The 15,162-nt window shown below is 39.6% G+C and overlaps 1 pseudogene; it reads right to left on the bottom strand.

Annotated features, from left to right (window-relative positions):
• Positions 1 to 9,448: 9,448 nt before the first annotated feature.
• Positions 9,449 to 12,170, bottom strand: LOC101710081 (general transcription factor IIE subunit 1-like; annotated as a pseudogene).
• Positions 12,171 to 15,162: the final 2,992 nt, after the last annotated feature.

Raw genomic sequence — 15,162 nt, 5'->3', positions numbered from 1 at the left:
AACAAAGCCTTTGCAAATAGGGAAGGGTGGAGGAGGTGAAGAGAGGGCAGGGGAAGGGGGAAAAAATAAGAACTAAAATACTCATGCAATGGTACAAGATCCCAGTGATGAATGTAACTGTATTTTATATCTAAAATGTACCAATAAACTTAATGGGAAAAAAAAAGACACTCACAAAAGAGGGCTTCTAGAACTGCTTCAGAAAGTGGTAAGAGTGATAGGATAACTGTGTGTGAAGTGAGGGGGAGTATGTTGAAGCATGTTGCCCTGCTGGACAATCACTGAACATGTTTTCCTGCTGGGTTGAGGACACTATTAGAAACCAAGGTGATCACACTTGCCACTAGGGGTTTGGCCTAAGCTCACACTACCCTCTCTCCTTCAAATCCCTAAGAAAGGGAAGTAAGCAGGATAATAATTAGAAAAGGGATGGCTCAGTCCCAGACTTTTAACAGAGGGCTGGCCTGTGAAGAGGGCTCCTTCACCGAGCCCATTGGACCCCTCTGGTCAGAAGCTCAGCAGGCCCCCGACAGACAGTGGCTAAGTCAAAGCCCAAAATCTTAGTGCTGCAGGCTTTCTGCCCCTTGGTACACAGAGCAAGAGACAAAGGGATAAGGACAGAGGCTGACCAATTCCTTTAGCAGTGTGGCTACCCTAGAAGAGACAGGAAACTCCCAAGAATCCAGACATCAAGGGGACCAGGGATCAAGAGATGGAGCCCAGACTATAGCAGAGGAAAAAGAAAAGGCTTCAACTCATTGGCTGAACTTTGAAATCTCCCTTTGTCAGAAAACACCTGTATTGTCCTATCTTTATATAAGGTCCTGACCCCCTACCTCTGTAAAAACTTCTCATCTATCTGAAGCTCCGTTTCCTCGTGTGTAAAACAGAGGCATTGACAAGAAGGAGATTTTTAGCATCTACTCAATTTCAGCTCCAATACCTGGGGTTGTAAGAAATACAAAAACAAGAATGCATGGTCTTAGGCTGGGGATTTAGATCAGAGGTTCCGTCGCCTGCCTCACAAGAGCAAGGTCCCAAGTTCGATCCCCAGTACCAAAAAAAGAATGCATGGTCTGTCATCCCAGAAGTTCCTGGACTAGTGAGAGCAACAAATGCATTCACTAATAACTGAAACCCCAGGTGTACACGGCAGAGACAAAGGAGGGACAAATCTTATGTGGTAAGGATCTGATGAGGGAAACACAAAAGCAGGCTTCTTGGAAGAAGCAGTAATTTGAGCTATATCATGAGAGATGCTTGGATTGCACCAGGCAGAAGTGACATAAAGAGAGCTATCAAGACAGAAGGACACTGAGAGCAAAAACTTGGAGGAAAAAATCTCAGGGACTATTTGGGAACAGCAAATATTTCCACAGGCCTGGAATGCGTGGCACCAGTCAGGATGTAGAGGGAGATACAGCTGATTGCAAGTTGTTTAGAAGGAGTAAGCATAACAGGATCATAATATCACCATGGGAGATCAACATAGCAATGTGAGAAGGACGGACTGAAGCAGAGACAGGCAACAGGAAAACACCATTTCACATTCACTATATGGGGAAAAACTTGGAATGTCTGATAACAGCAAGTGTTGAACAGATATGGATCACTGGGAATTCTCAGACACTGGTGGTGAGAGTGTTAACTGCTACAATCACTTTGGAAAAACGATTTGGCCTTACCTTCTACAGCTAATCATCTTCATGTGCCCTCTCCCTGTCACACTATGACCCCACTATGACCCTGGGTCTCACTGCCAGGCCAGTGTTCTTCCAGGAGCTGAGGCTTTCCAGCAGATTCTTGAAGTCAAAACTGTTTTCCTAATATGTTGAAATGCATTATTCTACCTTTCACTTCCATCTCATGAGTGTACAGTGGAGTTTTCTAGAGGCTGCATGGCATGTGATATCACAATAAATTGAGCACAGAAGCTGAATTCACTTGTCTTATATTAAAAGAGATTTGCAAAAATTTAAACACTACTGCTTTTCTCTTTTATTTTGTCTTAAAAATATGATTTTTTATTTCAAAATATGTGATTTGTGTTAACATGTAGTGAATTAACAAAATTTTTATATTTTTCTCAGTTTTAATTTCTAATAGATAAAAATCTATAATATAACTCACCTAAACAAAAGCTCTTTGGCATCTTAAGACTAGAATGTTTGATAACCACTATCCCAGATAAATTCCCACATATGTGCAAAAGATGGCCTGTCAGCTCCATCTTAGCAAAGCACTTATAACAGCAGAAAATGGACACACGTACCCAAGCAGAAGATTGAATAAAATAAATTAGGATGTAGTCACATGATGGTAAATTATGCAACACTGAAAATAAATAAACTATAGCTTTTTTACAAAAGAGGATGAATCTTAGAAACATACATTGAGTAAAAACAAGGGAAGTCATAGAAGACAACATGTATTTCAATATCATCTTTATAAACCTTTATAAAGCTCTAATCTAAACATGTATATTTAAGGCAGAAATGTGATAAAGTTTTTTTTTAAAGCAAGAGACTGATAAACACACAATCTACCCCCTTTGAGGAGGCTGACAGAATAACGGAGGAGCAGATACAAAAATGAAATACTGTCATAAATGTTCAGGTTCTTAGGTTGAGTGGTGGCTGATGGGTAGCTATGTTATTACTATATTTCATTATTATATATGATATATAATATATAATGTTATGCATCATTATTATATACACTATATTATATATGTTATATATATATATATCTTTTGCACTTATCAAATATAATATTAAAAAGACAATGTAACCCTAAACATGGAGCCCAGACTGTGGCCCTTAACCACCATTTTCCACTAAAAAGAAACAAGGGCTCCTTGGAGTGGCCAATTCTATGTCTGGGACAAGAAATGTAAGAAATGGAACATCTTGTCATTCTAGAAAGCAGAGAAACTAGCAGAGACTACCGGGATCATAATCAAAAGGACTCAGGAGCCAAGCTAAAGAGATTCCCATTAGCCAAAAATGGAATAATGTAAGCATCAGTAAGAGTAAAAACTGAAATGGATTGAGGCACATCTCATTTGTTTAAACCCATGAGTTCATAATGATACAAAAAGAAAATCCCATTGGTTATCTTCAGATAATGTTAAGGAATCAACTCATTATTTTAAAAGTTGAAAATAAATGGAAAGAAACAAGCATTTATCTTGCCTTTCCTGAATGAACTGTGCCTCAGGGTAACCAAATCATTTATGAAAGGATGTTACTCTTTATAAAAATCCACGTAACAAACAAAGAAAAAACACTAGAATTAAACTATCATTATTGTGTAAACTCTGAGGAAATAATGAATTTAATCAATGACTACCAATGGCTGCTAATAACAAAAAGATGACATTGGACTTCCTGATAAAAATTCACACCACCAACCACCACTTTTGCATTTGGTTCTTGATTTAACTTCTGACACAGAGGAAACATAATGGATAAATGAACATATCAACCAACATCATAGGACTCATTCAGCAAAGTCCAGCTGTGGGAAGCAGGATAAACAACACCATTTCCTTAACAAATACATGGCCAGGGAAAATAAGAAAGCAGAGAAAATAACAGACTAAAAAAAAGACTTAAAAGTTGTTATCAGCCAACTGTAACCTACAGGATTTATTTAGATCCAGAGTCAAACAAATTGTAAAAGAAACAAAATGTTGAGTTAACCTAGAAAATTTAAATAGTAACTGTACAATTTATGATGTTAGAGAATTTTGTTACTTTTTGGTATAGGAATGCCATAACTACATTTTAAGATATTCTTATACCTAGAGATGTGATGGTATGTGTCTGGGCTTGCTTCAAAATGATCTGGGGGCAGATCGGGTAGACGAGTAGGCAGGAGTAGATGAAAAGAGATGAACCATGGGCTGATAACTGCTGGAGCTGGTGGTGGGTGCATGAGAGCTCATTACATTGTTCTCTGTACTTTTGTATGAGTTTGAGGTTTCCACAATTAAACTTTTTGTAAAGAGAAAAGACAAAATAAAGGCATTTTTCCAACAACAAAAGAAAATTAATAAAGAAACAGGAGGGGATTGAATTTCTCAGATGGAGGATGGTGATGCTATTAAGAGAGAGCAAGAGAAGAAGTCTAGACAGAGAAATAAAGGAGTTTTGTACATGCTGCCTTTGAGATACCACCCTCATTTAAACAGCCAAGTGGAAATCAGAGAAACTATCTCTGGGTCATTTAAGAAAAAGCAAACAATTTCAGCACTGCCATGGAGAGCCCATTCTTATACTTCCCTCCAAAAACAGTTGTCTATTTCTCCTCTATCTTTTCTGCCCATAAACCAGTTCCACATGTGTGGTGACTCAAATGTGATGATACAGTATTCAGTAGTTTAGAAACCATCAGATAAGGCAGGAGACCCAGGCTGGGGACCAGGAGTACTTCTCGAATGAAACAACTTCACATCACCTAACGGAGAGAAACTGAGGCTGAAAACCAGAAGTAGCCCATCATGCTCAGAGCTGCGCATGGCAGAGCCACCTGAGAAAGTGAGGGAAGTCAGAGGAACTGGAGTTGAGCCTAGCCTTGCACACACTGGCCAAGTGGCCCTGGTGAGCTCTATACCTTGGATTCCTCAACTGAAAGGTGGGGCCAGCAGTCACATGTGTATCGTGAAGCAATATACAAGCAAATGTGATTTTCTAACTGCTGAGCACAGTACAAGCATTGTTCCTAGGTGATATATATATGAGCAAAGCAGACAAAAGCCATACCCTTGTGGAGTTTATATTGCAATGGAAAGCATTAAAATTTAGATCTAAAAATTCTCTCAAAGCCTCGCACACTCACAGGTGACGCTTTTGGAAGGTGGCTGGACTATGGGGTTTATAGCTGATTTGATGTTGGGGGTGAGGTCTGATTGGAAGAGGTGGGTCATTGGGGGTGTGGCCTAGAAGGGTTTATATCTCCCTCCCCATCTCCTCCCAGCTCCTCTCTCTGCTTCTCCTCTCAATGCCAGGAGCAGCTTCTTCACTATGCTCCTGTGCCATGCTGTTCTGCCTTGGAGAGAGATGGCCATGGACTGAAACCTCTAAAACTGTGAGCCAAAACAAACCTTTCTTCCTTTAGGTTGTAGGTGTTTGGTATTGTATCTCAGAGACAAGGAAAGTGACTAAGAGGGAGAGAAAAAAAAAACATAAGTGAGCTAATTATGTGCCACATCAGAAAGCACAGAAAAAAGGGTAATAGGCACTAGGGTGCTGGGTACAAAGTGGTCAGTCGCTAAGATCCATATCTTTGTCCTTACTACCTGGCCCAGTTCTCTTCCTCTCTCCTATGAGCCACTGTGATAGCCAGCTCTCTGCCCTCCCTCACCCTGCCTGGCTGCCTCCAATCCATCTTGAAGTCAGGTTCATCTACCTCACACATAGACCTGACCCTTCTCTCCCTATGAGGACACCTGAGGACTCTCCACTGGTGACCTGTGCTACTGGAACTAGATGTGCAGAGTCCTGTCTCAGCCTCCTCACCCACTACACTCTCTGCCCACCCCGTTGCCCTCCAACTACACCTGGGTACATACTATTCCTGACCCTCCCACAGGGATATCATCCCAAGCTGGGCCCTGAGTTCCTCCACCACCACAGCCCAATCTTGCTCACATTGCTGATGAATCTTCTCCAAGCCAGTCTAGGAACTCAGGGTGCCTGAAGAGGTAGCAAAAAGAGAAGGGACCATGGCCCCTGCTGATCTTGGGCTTCCCAGAAACATGCTCTGAAACAAAGAGGTGTTTGCAGAAGGTATACTGGAGGATAGTGTTTGGAGTTACATCCACAACTGGACAGAAAGACAATATGAGCACAATGATTTACAACCATTATCTTGGCTGATCCCACAAGGAACTTTGGAGCTGGGTGGGCCCCTCAGCATTGTCTCAAGTGGAAGGGAGAAGGTTGGGCTTTTCCATCCCTGCATCACCCAGTCAGTGGCAATGGCCATCTGCTGAGAGCAAGCATATGCTAGGGGGTGGTCATTCCTATAACCAAGGGAAATGTCTAGGAGCCACCAGCAGCCAGTTTTCTCTGCAGCTAGGAGAGGGTATATCCAATCAAGAGAGGGAATCTGGGCAAAGTACCGCAGTATCCACCACAGCATTCATCAGACCTGAGTTTGAAACTTGCTTCTGTCACTCACTGAGCTGTGACCTTTGTGGTGATGATTACAGGCTCTGCTGGTTACTGTATTGTGGGAGTCTCAAAGAGAGAGAGAATTATCTGAATAAAATGGCAGCTTGAACTTTAATGCTCCTCTTCTCTATGTTCCCTCCCCTTTAAGTAACAGTAAAGAAAACAAAAGAAATAAATTCACTAGTTCAGGAAGAAAGGGAAAGCCACTAATGGATGAAAGCGTTCAACAAATTTCTGTAAAACTGCAATGGTTTGGGGAATGAAGATACTTTATGGAATAGCAGAAGCCACAATACCACCTAAGCTTTTGCAGGCCACCACTACCAGATAAGCACTCTCAGAACAGCCCTACAAATTTTATGGGCTGAATACCTCAGCAGGTAGACTGTGCCACACACATCTCCTCCAGTTAATCTCACTTCCTTCCCAGAAACAATTGCTCAGTCCCAAACCTGTTTGTTCCAGTTGTACTTGCTTTTATAATTATGTGATTCAATTTAATATTAATAAACCAATAAAATATGATTGTGAAAAGGGAATTGTTTTATGAAAACTAAGCTGAATGCCTTAAAAGATTCAACAAAGGCAGATCATTTTTTTCTAAGTTCAGATGAGTTACAGATGAGAAATTGTAACAGAGTGGGAGGAAATCACATCAGTCTAGAAGGAGTCTGCATTCAGATTGTTCTGTAAGTGCCTTTAAGTTTTAGCTGCACTACAAAGAAGCTGAATCTGGAAATGGTAGACAATGTTATATGCATTGGGGCTTGTGTGTAGGAAAGACCTTACAGAATTTCAGTTAACAGGAACATACTCAAGAAAAGCGAATAGGCATCTGTGTTTGTAGGTTTAAAAATGTTTGTACTGTGTGTTCCGCTTTTTAATTTTTTTTTCCTTTGAGGCAGGGTCTCGCTATGTAGTTCAGGTTGGCCTTTAATTCACTATGTAGTCCAGGCTGGCCTCAAACTCACAGTGATCCTCCTGCCTCAGCCTTCCAAGTGCTTTGATTACAGGTGTGTACCACCACACCTGGCCTTAATGATTTTTTGACTAAAATAAATCTCTTGATTAGCCAACCCTGCACTGCTTTCTCAAATGAGATAAGACTTACAAAAGGTAGGCAGAGGAGGTGAACCTTCTGGGCCACCATACCATTGCCTGAAGAGCCAAGGAGTAGAGCTGCCCCCAGCACAGAGAAGGTGAACCTTCTGGGCCGCCGTACCACCTCCCCAAGCACCAAGGAGGTGAGCCACGAGGAAGGCAGCAGCACACATCCTCCCCCCACCCCTATTAAAATGAGAAGAAACATAAACAAGACTCAAACAGACTTCCAGATCACCTAAAGCACCCCAAAGGGAAACAAGATGTAACAATCTGATACTCAAGAACCTGGAGTCCCTGAACTGGCAACCAAAGAGAATTTGGAAAAAATGAAATCAGAAATAATTTCTCAGATATCAGCAGAGATTGTGTCCATAGTGCAAGACATGATTAATAAATCTAGAGAGGACACAGATTAAAAAAAAACAGAGGAGGGCCGGGGATTTAGCTCAGTGATTTCGCCACCTACTGTGCAAGCACAAGGACCCGAGTTCGATCCCCAGTACCAAAAAAAAAACACCAAAATTAAAAAAAAATTTTGTTTAAATAGAGGAGCTGAGGAACATGATAGAATCCCAACATAGGAAACAAATGGAATCCATAAAACAGATGCAAACAGATTTCCAGGAGATTAAAAACTCCACTGAAAGTTTACACAGCAGAATGAACCAATATGAGGACAAAATTTCAAATATAGACGATAAGATTGCAACTAGTGACCAGGAAAAGAAAAATTGCTTTAAAATAGTAAGGGACCATGAGAAATCAATCCAAAAGCTGCTAGACGATGCAAAGAAGAATAACATAAGACTGATCAGAATCAATGAAGAAACAGGAGAGAGTGCAGATGACATAAAAAATACTTCACAGAAGTGATGGCAGAAAACTTCCAAAGCAGGGGAAAAGAACTTGAAATACAGATAAGGGAGGCATATAGGACTCCAACTAGCCTTGATCAAAAAAAAAATCTACGCATAGGCATATAATAGTTAAGATTCTAGAAACCCAACAGAAGAACAAAATTCTACAAGCAGTTAGAGAAAAGAAACAAATCACTTACAAAGGAGAGTCCATCAGAATCACAGCAGACTTCTCAACACAAACCATCAAGACAAGAAGAGCTTGGAGTGATGCATTTCAAGCCCTAAAGGAAAAGAAGCTCCAACCCAGAATGATGTACCCTGCAAAACTATCTTTCAAAATTGATGGAGAAATAAGATACTTTCATGATAAAGAGCACTTTAGGAACTTCAGGAATACCAAACCAGCACTCCAAAAAGTTTCAGACAATATTCTAGGAAAAGACAATGAGGATGACAACCCCAGGAAGCCCAACAGAATGAATCCATTGGGCATAACAAGAAATTGAATGCAAAGGGGGAGAATCCAACAAAAAGAAAACGTCATGACAAGGATAAGTCAATATGTATCAGTTATAACCATCAATGTTAATGGCCTCAATTCACCAATCAAATGAAATAGACGGGCAGAAAGGGGTCAAGAAGCAAGATCCAAAAATATACTGCATACAAGAAACACACTTAATTAAAAAAGAAACTCACAGACTGAAAGTTAAAGGGTGGAAAACCATGCTCTATGCGAAAGGAACCTGAAAAAAAGCAGAAGTTAGCCATCCTCTTTCCAAATCAAGTGGATTTCAAACCAACATTGATTTTTTTTCCATTAAGTTTATTGGTACATTTTAGCTATAAAACACAGTTACATTCACATTGGGATCTTGTACCTTTACATGATGTATCTTGGTTCTTATTTTTTCCCCTTCCCCTGCCCTCCCTTCACCCCCTCCACCCTTCCCTATTTGCAAAGACTTTGTTTCCATTTTTTTTCTTTTCTCATACTTCTTCTTTTCCCTTCTTTCCTTTCCTCTACTCCTTTAGACTTTTTCTTCCTATTACACAATATCAATTATACATTTTTTAAATTACAATATCAAAATTTAGAGGACATTACCACAGATTTTGCACAATTTAAAAGGATATAGAAAGCATACTACAAAAATCTTTTTTGAAATAAATTTGACAACTTCTAAGAAGTACTTTAGAAGACAAATTAATGAAACTGACTCTGGGAGAAATATAAAATTTGAATAGAACCTATTTTTTTATTAACATGTTTTTAATGAGAATATACATTTTAATTATGTTCTGTGATGTTATAGAACTAAAAATTAACAAATTTCAGTTAGTATAAAATAGATTTGTTGTCAATGTTTAGTCATTAATACACCCAAGAAAATGAAACATCACTTCATACAAGGCTCAGATACTCTAAGAGGCTAACTTAATTTCACACATATACTACAAAATGATAAATACTTAAACATTACAATGCTAGAAAAATATTGTAAGAAATACAACTGTCCTTTATTTTTAAAGTTCTGCATTTGGGAATATCATGCTACACATCAGAATCCAAACAAATTATGTTTCATGAGGTTGCAATGCTCAACAATATATAGGATACACTCTAAAATACCATGACTGACAAGGACCAAAAGAGACCAAAAAACAAAAAAAAGCCTTCAAAAGATGTTGAAAGAGGGAGATGATCAATTGTTCTATGCTGATTTCTGCTGGGAAGGCCCCCTTAATTTATAGCACTGACAAGAAGTCTATAGTGGAGGTGAGGCAGTCTCAGTTTTGCATAAAGGACTTGCAAAACACAACAGACACAGGCAGTTCTGAGGCACTCTTTCCAATGCTCTTCATTCTTCCACCCTTTACTTGGACTCCTTGTCCTGTGTCCATGTTTTCTTTAATTTCTTCATAAAGAATACTTTATGAAGCACACTTTGTTTTATATCATCCAAAATCCAAACCGAAAAGCATTAAGCAAAACAATAGAATCTACCAGTCTGGTCCATTCTTAAGACACAAATTCTGGTTTACACACTAATTGTAAGGCTCAGGCATATCCATCCCTCTTCTGCACACATTCTCAACTCCCTTACATGTTGATCTCAATCATAATTTGGGGAAATACTGAGTTTTAAGATTCTCTCCCCCTAACCAGTGATTTGCCTATCAACAAGCTGCTTTGTCTGGGGATGATATAAGGAACTGTTTGGAATCCTTGGTAAGAATTAAAAAAAGGATGTTATCTGTGAATTACTGTTACTAACTGCAGTAGGTTTCTGTAGGTAGGCAAAAAGAATTTACTTCCCTCATTCATCTCAGAAGGGCAAAAAGATCATCTTAAAAGGAAAGAAAAAAATCAGGTTAGAAAATACAGTAACATATTAATACTGTAGTAAGAGTAGAGAAGGGAATGCTTATGGCCAACCTACCTTTCTGGCAAGTTCTGGCATTAAAGGCAAACTTTCTCTATCATTATTCTTTTTTGTTCTTCTCCTCCCATTAATCTTTGTGGAAGATTAACAAGTGCTGTATAGCAAGAGCAAGAAACCCACTTAAATATTTTTCTTCAAAGGTAGGGAATTTCTTTTTGAAATGAGCATGACAGAAAGGAGGAAAAGTCAGGGAACGCTCATTCAGAGAGATCCTCAAACATGCGTTGTTCCATTGTTATGTATGCTTCCTTCTCTTCTGGTGTCATCTAGGCCACCAGCCCTGGCTGCTGGGTCACTTCACTGTAGGAGAATGGACGCCCAGACACCATGACAGTGGGGTCATCTGCTACCTCCTCAAACTCATTGTCATCTTCCTCATCCTCTTCTCAATGATGCGTAGCCACAGCAGCTGCTGGCTGGAATGGAGAGTCATCATCTGACTCACTGGTCTCACTTTCTGAATCACTGGAATTGATGGCAGTAACAGGAGCAGCTGCCCCCATGGAGCCAGCTGTGGCAGAGGGAGTCTTCTTCTCTTGAATGAGGAGTGCTTGCATGCCCTCCCCATCATCATAAGGCCCTGCATGGCCTTCCTCATGCTCCTGAAAGGCATCCATATCTATGCCACCTTCCTTCATCTTTACAGAACTATATGCCCCCTGGACAGTGCTCTCTCTCAGCCATATGGGTCTCTCTTTGGCAGATTTCCCTTCCAGGGAGGCACGATGAACATCTTCTTGGTCATCCATGTTAATGACAACATTCTGTGTGTATAAGTCCTCACAGGAGGGCCCTCTGGCGGTCCATGCTTCCTGGTGGTGACCGCCTGGCTGGCCAGCAGCTCCAGCAGTAGTAGCTGCTCGGTCCTTGTTTCAATCCATGGTTGGTTGAGTCTGCAGACAATGAACCTGAAGAAATGGAGGGCCAAATGTCTAGAGAATTAAGACTGGGATGGGGATGGGGGTGTGTGTGTGTATCTTTTATCCTGTGACCTTGCTAAACTCTAGGTTTTTGAAGATTCTTTGGGACAATCATGTTGTCTGTCAATGGAAACAGTTTTATTTCTTCTTTTCCAATCTCCTCCTCTTTTATTTCCTTTTGTTGCCATATTAATGCTGACCAGGATTTTCTAGTAAAATACTGAACTGGAGAGAGGTTAAGAGTACATCCTTGCTTTGCTCTTGTTCATGGAAGAAAACTTTCATTCCTTCACCATTAAGTATGATGTTAGCTGTAGTTTGTTTTGATTATGATTTTCCTTTTATGAACAGTGAAATTTAATTTGCTTTTTTTTTTTTTGAGGATTTCTGCAGTATGTTCATGAGGTAAATTGGTCCATAGTTTTCTTTTCCTTTGTTCTTCCTTTATTGTTTACTGTTTGGTTTACATAATCAGGTTAATTCTGGCTTCATAAAGAAAGGTGGAAAGTGTTTCATCATCTTCTAAGTTCTGATCCCCCGAACTGACTGCTTCTCAATGTCGTTCGTCTGGTTCCCCACTATTAACAGGTGGGGAAAACATCGCACTGAAGTCCAGCGGGACAGGACGCTCAGCTCCTTGTCGGTCCTTATTTCAGCCATGCGCTGTGGTTGGGGGTTCACCTTCGGCCGCTTCTCGCAGGCCCGGCCTCCAGCGAAAGTTCCCTCGGGCCGCGCGCGTGGGCAGGCTGCGGTCCCCCCACAGAACTTGTCTAAATAGCACCTATTCAAGAAAGCATATTCCTAGCTTGAAAACCTACCTATATGACGACAGCAGGCTCATGAACATTTTAACTGATAAATTATATCAAACATTTAAAGCAAAAGAAAGAAGGAACACTTCTCCCCTCATTTCAGGAACTCAGCATTGCGCTAATCCTAAAACTGGATAAAGATAATAGAAGGAAAAAGTATGAACATAGATAGAAATTTGTTTAACAAAACAAAAACTATTAGAAGTCAGATCTGGCAGGATGTAGAAAGTGGTTTTGTTATAGGGATGGCGGTGTTAGTTCAGCATTGGAAGATCCACCCCCAAAAGTCATCATTTTAACAGAGGAAAGGAAAAAGCCATACGATCCTGTCTGTAGTTGCAGAAAAAGTATTGGACTAAATTCTATAGCTGTTCGTGGTAAAGGCTATCAGAAGACTAGAAGTAGAACAGAAACTTCTCAACAGATAAGCCATATATTCCATACTTCCAGCAAAAACACCTTATATGAATGAAAAGATACAATGCTTTCTCCCTAAGGTAGAGAACAAGGGCAGATATGCCTACTCTTCATCCGTCCATTAAACTTTGAAACAGAGGCCCAAACCAAAATAGTCTGGCAATAAAAAGACACAATTAGGATAGGATTGGCAAGGTAGAAGTAAAATCTTTATATGTAGATGAAATGATCATCTACAGAGAAAATACTAAGAAATCTCTAGGAGCCCTTGGAACTTGTACTTGAATTTAGCAGGATTAGAAAACACAAGGTATAGATAAAAATTAAGGTCTACGTATATTTGCTATAAATGAAGAATTGGATATTGAAATTTAAAAGTTATGTAGGGGTACAAAGGACATAGAAAAGTAAAAAGAAAAAAAAAGTGTTGGAAGACATTTATTACCTCATTTTAAGACTTCCTCTAAAGCAACAGTAATCAAGGCAGTCAAACCAACACTGATTAAGACAGACAAAGAAGGACACTACATCCTTGTAAAGGGAACAATTCAAGAGGAAGAGGTGACAATCATAAACATATATCCACCAAACACTAGTGCGCCCGACTATATAAAACAAATACTAACAGACATGAAAAATCATATAAGCACTAATACAATAGTAGTGGGGGACCTCAATACCCCACTGTCACAAATGGACAGATCAACTAGACAAAAAATAAGCAACAATATACTAGAACTCAATCAAACTCTTAAACAAATGAACTTGACAGATGTTTACAGAGTGTTCCAGCCCACAAAATTAGAATACACATTCTTTTCAGCTGCACATGGGTCCTTCTCCAAAAGAGACCACATACTCACACATAGAACATGTTTAAGTAAGTGCAAAGAAATTGAAGTTATCCCCTGTATATTATCAGACCATAGTGTGATGAAATTGGAGATCAATAGCATAAGAAACTGCAAGAATTTCATAAACACAGGGAAATTGAACAACACACTTCTGAATAACCAATGGGTCACAGAGGAAATTAAAGAAGAAATCACACAGTTCCTACAATTAAATAACAATGCCAACACAACATATCAGAATCTATGGGACACAGTGAAAGCAGTCTTACAAGGGAAATTCATTGTGAATACTCATATTAGGAAAACAAAGCGAGCCCAATTAAATAACCTGATGCTGAACCTCAAGCTTCTAGAAAAAGAAGAGCAGTACAAACCCAAAGCTCATACAAGGAAGGAAATTATAAAGATCAGAGCAGAAATCAATGCAATGGACACTAAGAGAATGATACAAAAAAAATCAATGAAGCCAAGAGTTGGTTCTTCGAAAGAATAAACAAAATTGACAAACCCTTAGCCAACCTTATCAGAAAAAGGAAAGAAAAGACCCAAATCCATGCAACTAGGAATGAAAAGTATGAAATTACAACGGACCCAGCAGAAATCCAGAGGATCATCAATACCTATTTCAAGAATCTATACATCAATAAGATGGAAAACACAGAAGAAATGGACAGACACTTAGATACGTATGAATTATCAAAGTTGAACAAAGAAGACCTAAAAATTCTAAACAACCCAATATCAATCAATGAAATTGAAAACGTAATTTAAAAATTACCAACTAAGAAAAGCCCTGGTCCTGATGGCTTCATTGCTGAACTCTATAAGCCATTTAGAGAGGAACTACTGCCACTACTGTTTAAACTCTTCAATGAAACTGAAAGGGAAGCAATACTCCTGAATTCATTCCTGGAAGCAAGCATCACCTTGATCCCCAAGCAGACAAAGACCCAACCGAAAAAGAGAACTATAGGGCCGGGGATTTAGCTCAGTGATTTCTCTGCCTGCTGCGCAAGCGCGAGGACCCAAGTTCAATCCCCAGTACCAAAAAAAAAAAAAAAGAGAGAGAACTATAGGCCAATCTCACTAATAAACATACATGCAAAAATCCTTAATAAGGGGCGGGGATTTAGCTCAGTGGTTCCGGCGCCTGCCTTGTAAGCGCAAGGTCACGAGTTCAATCCCCTGTACCAAAAAAAGAAATCCTTAATAAGATACTGGCAAATAGAATATAGAAGATCATCAAGAAGATCATACATCCTGATCACGTGGGATTCATCCCAGGGATGCAGGGATGGTTCAACATACACAAATCAATCAATGTAATACACTATATCAATAGAGCCAAGGACAAAAAACATATGATCATCTCAATAGATGCAGAAAAAGCATTTGACAAAATCCAACATGCATTTATGATAAAAACCCTACAAAAAATTGGAAGAGATGGTCTCTACCTCAATCTGATAAAACCATCTATGAAAAACCAACAGCCAATATCATACTAAATGGTCAAAAACTGAAATCCTTCACACTAAAATTGGGAACAAGACAAGGATGTCCACTACC

This window comes from Heterocephalus glaber, unplaced genomic scaffold (assembly GCF_053883595.1).
Source record: "Heterocephalus glaber isolate CG9 unplaced genomic scaffold, H.glaber_assembly_v1.0 deba00001451, whole genome shotgun sequence".
Classification (NCBI taxonomy): Eukaryota; Metazoa; Chordata; class Mammalia; order Rodentia; family Bathyergidae; genus Heterocephalus; species Heterocephalus glaber.
This window is presented reverse-complemented; position numbering and strand designations above follow the sequence as displayed.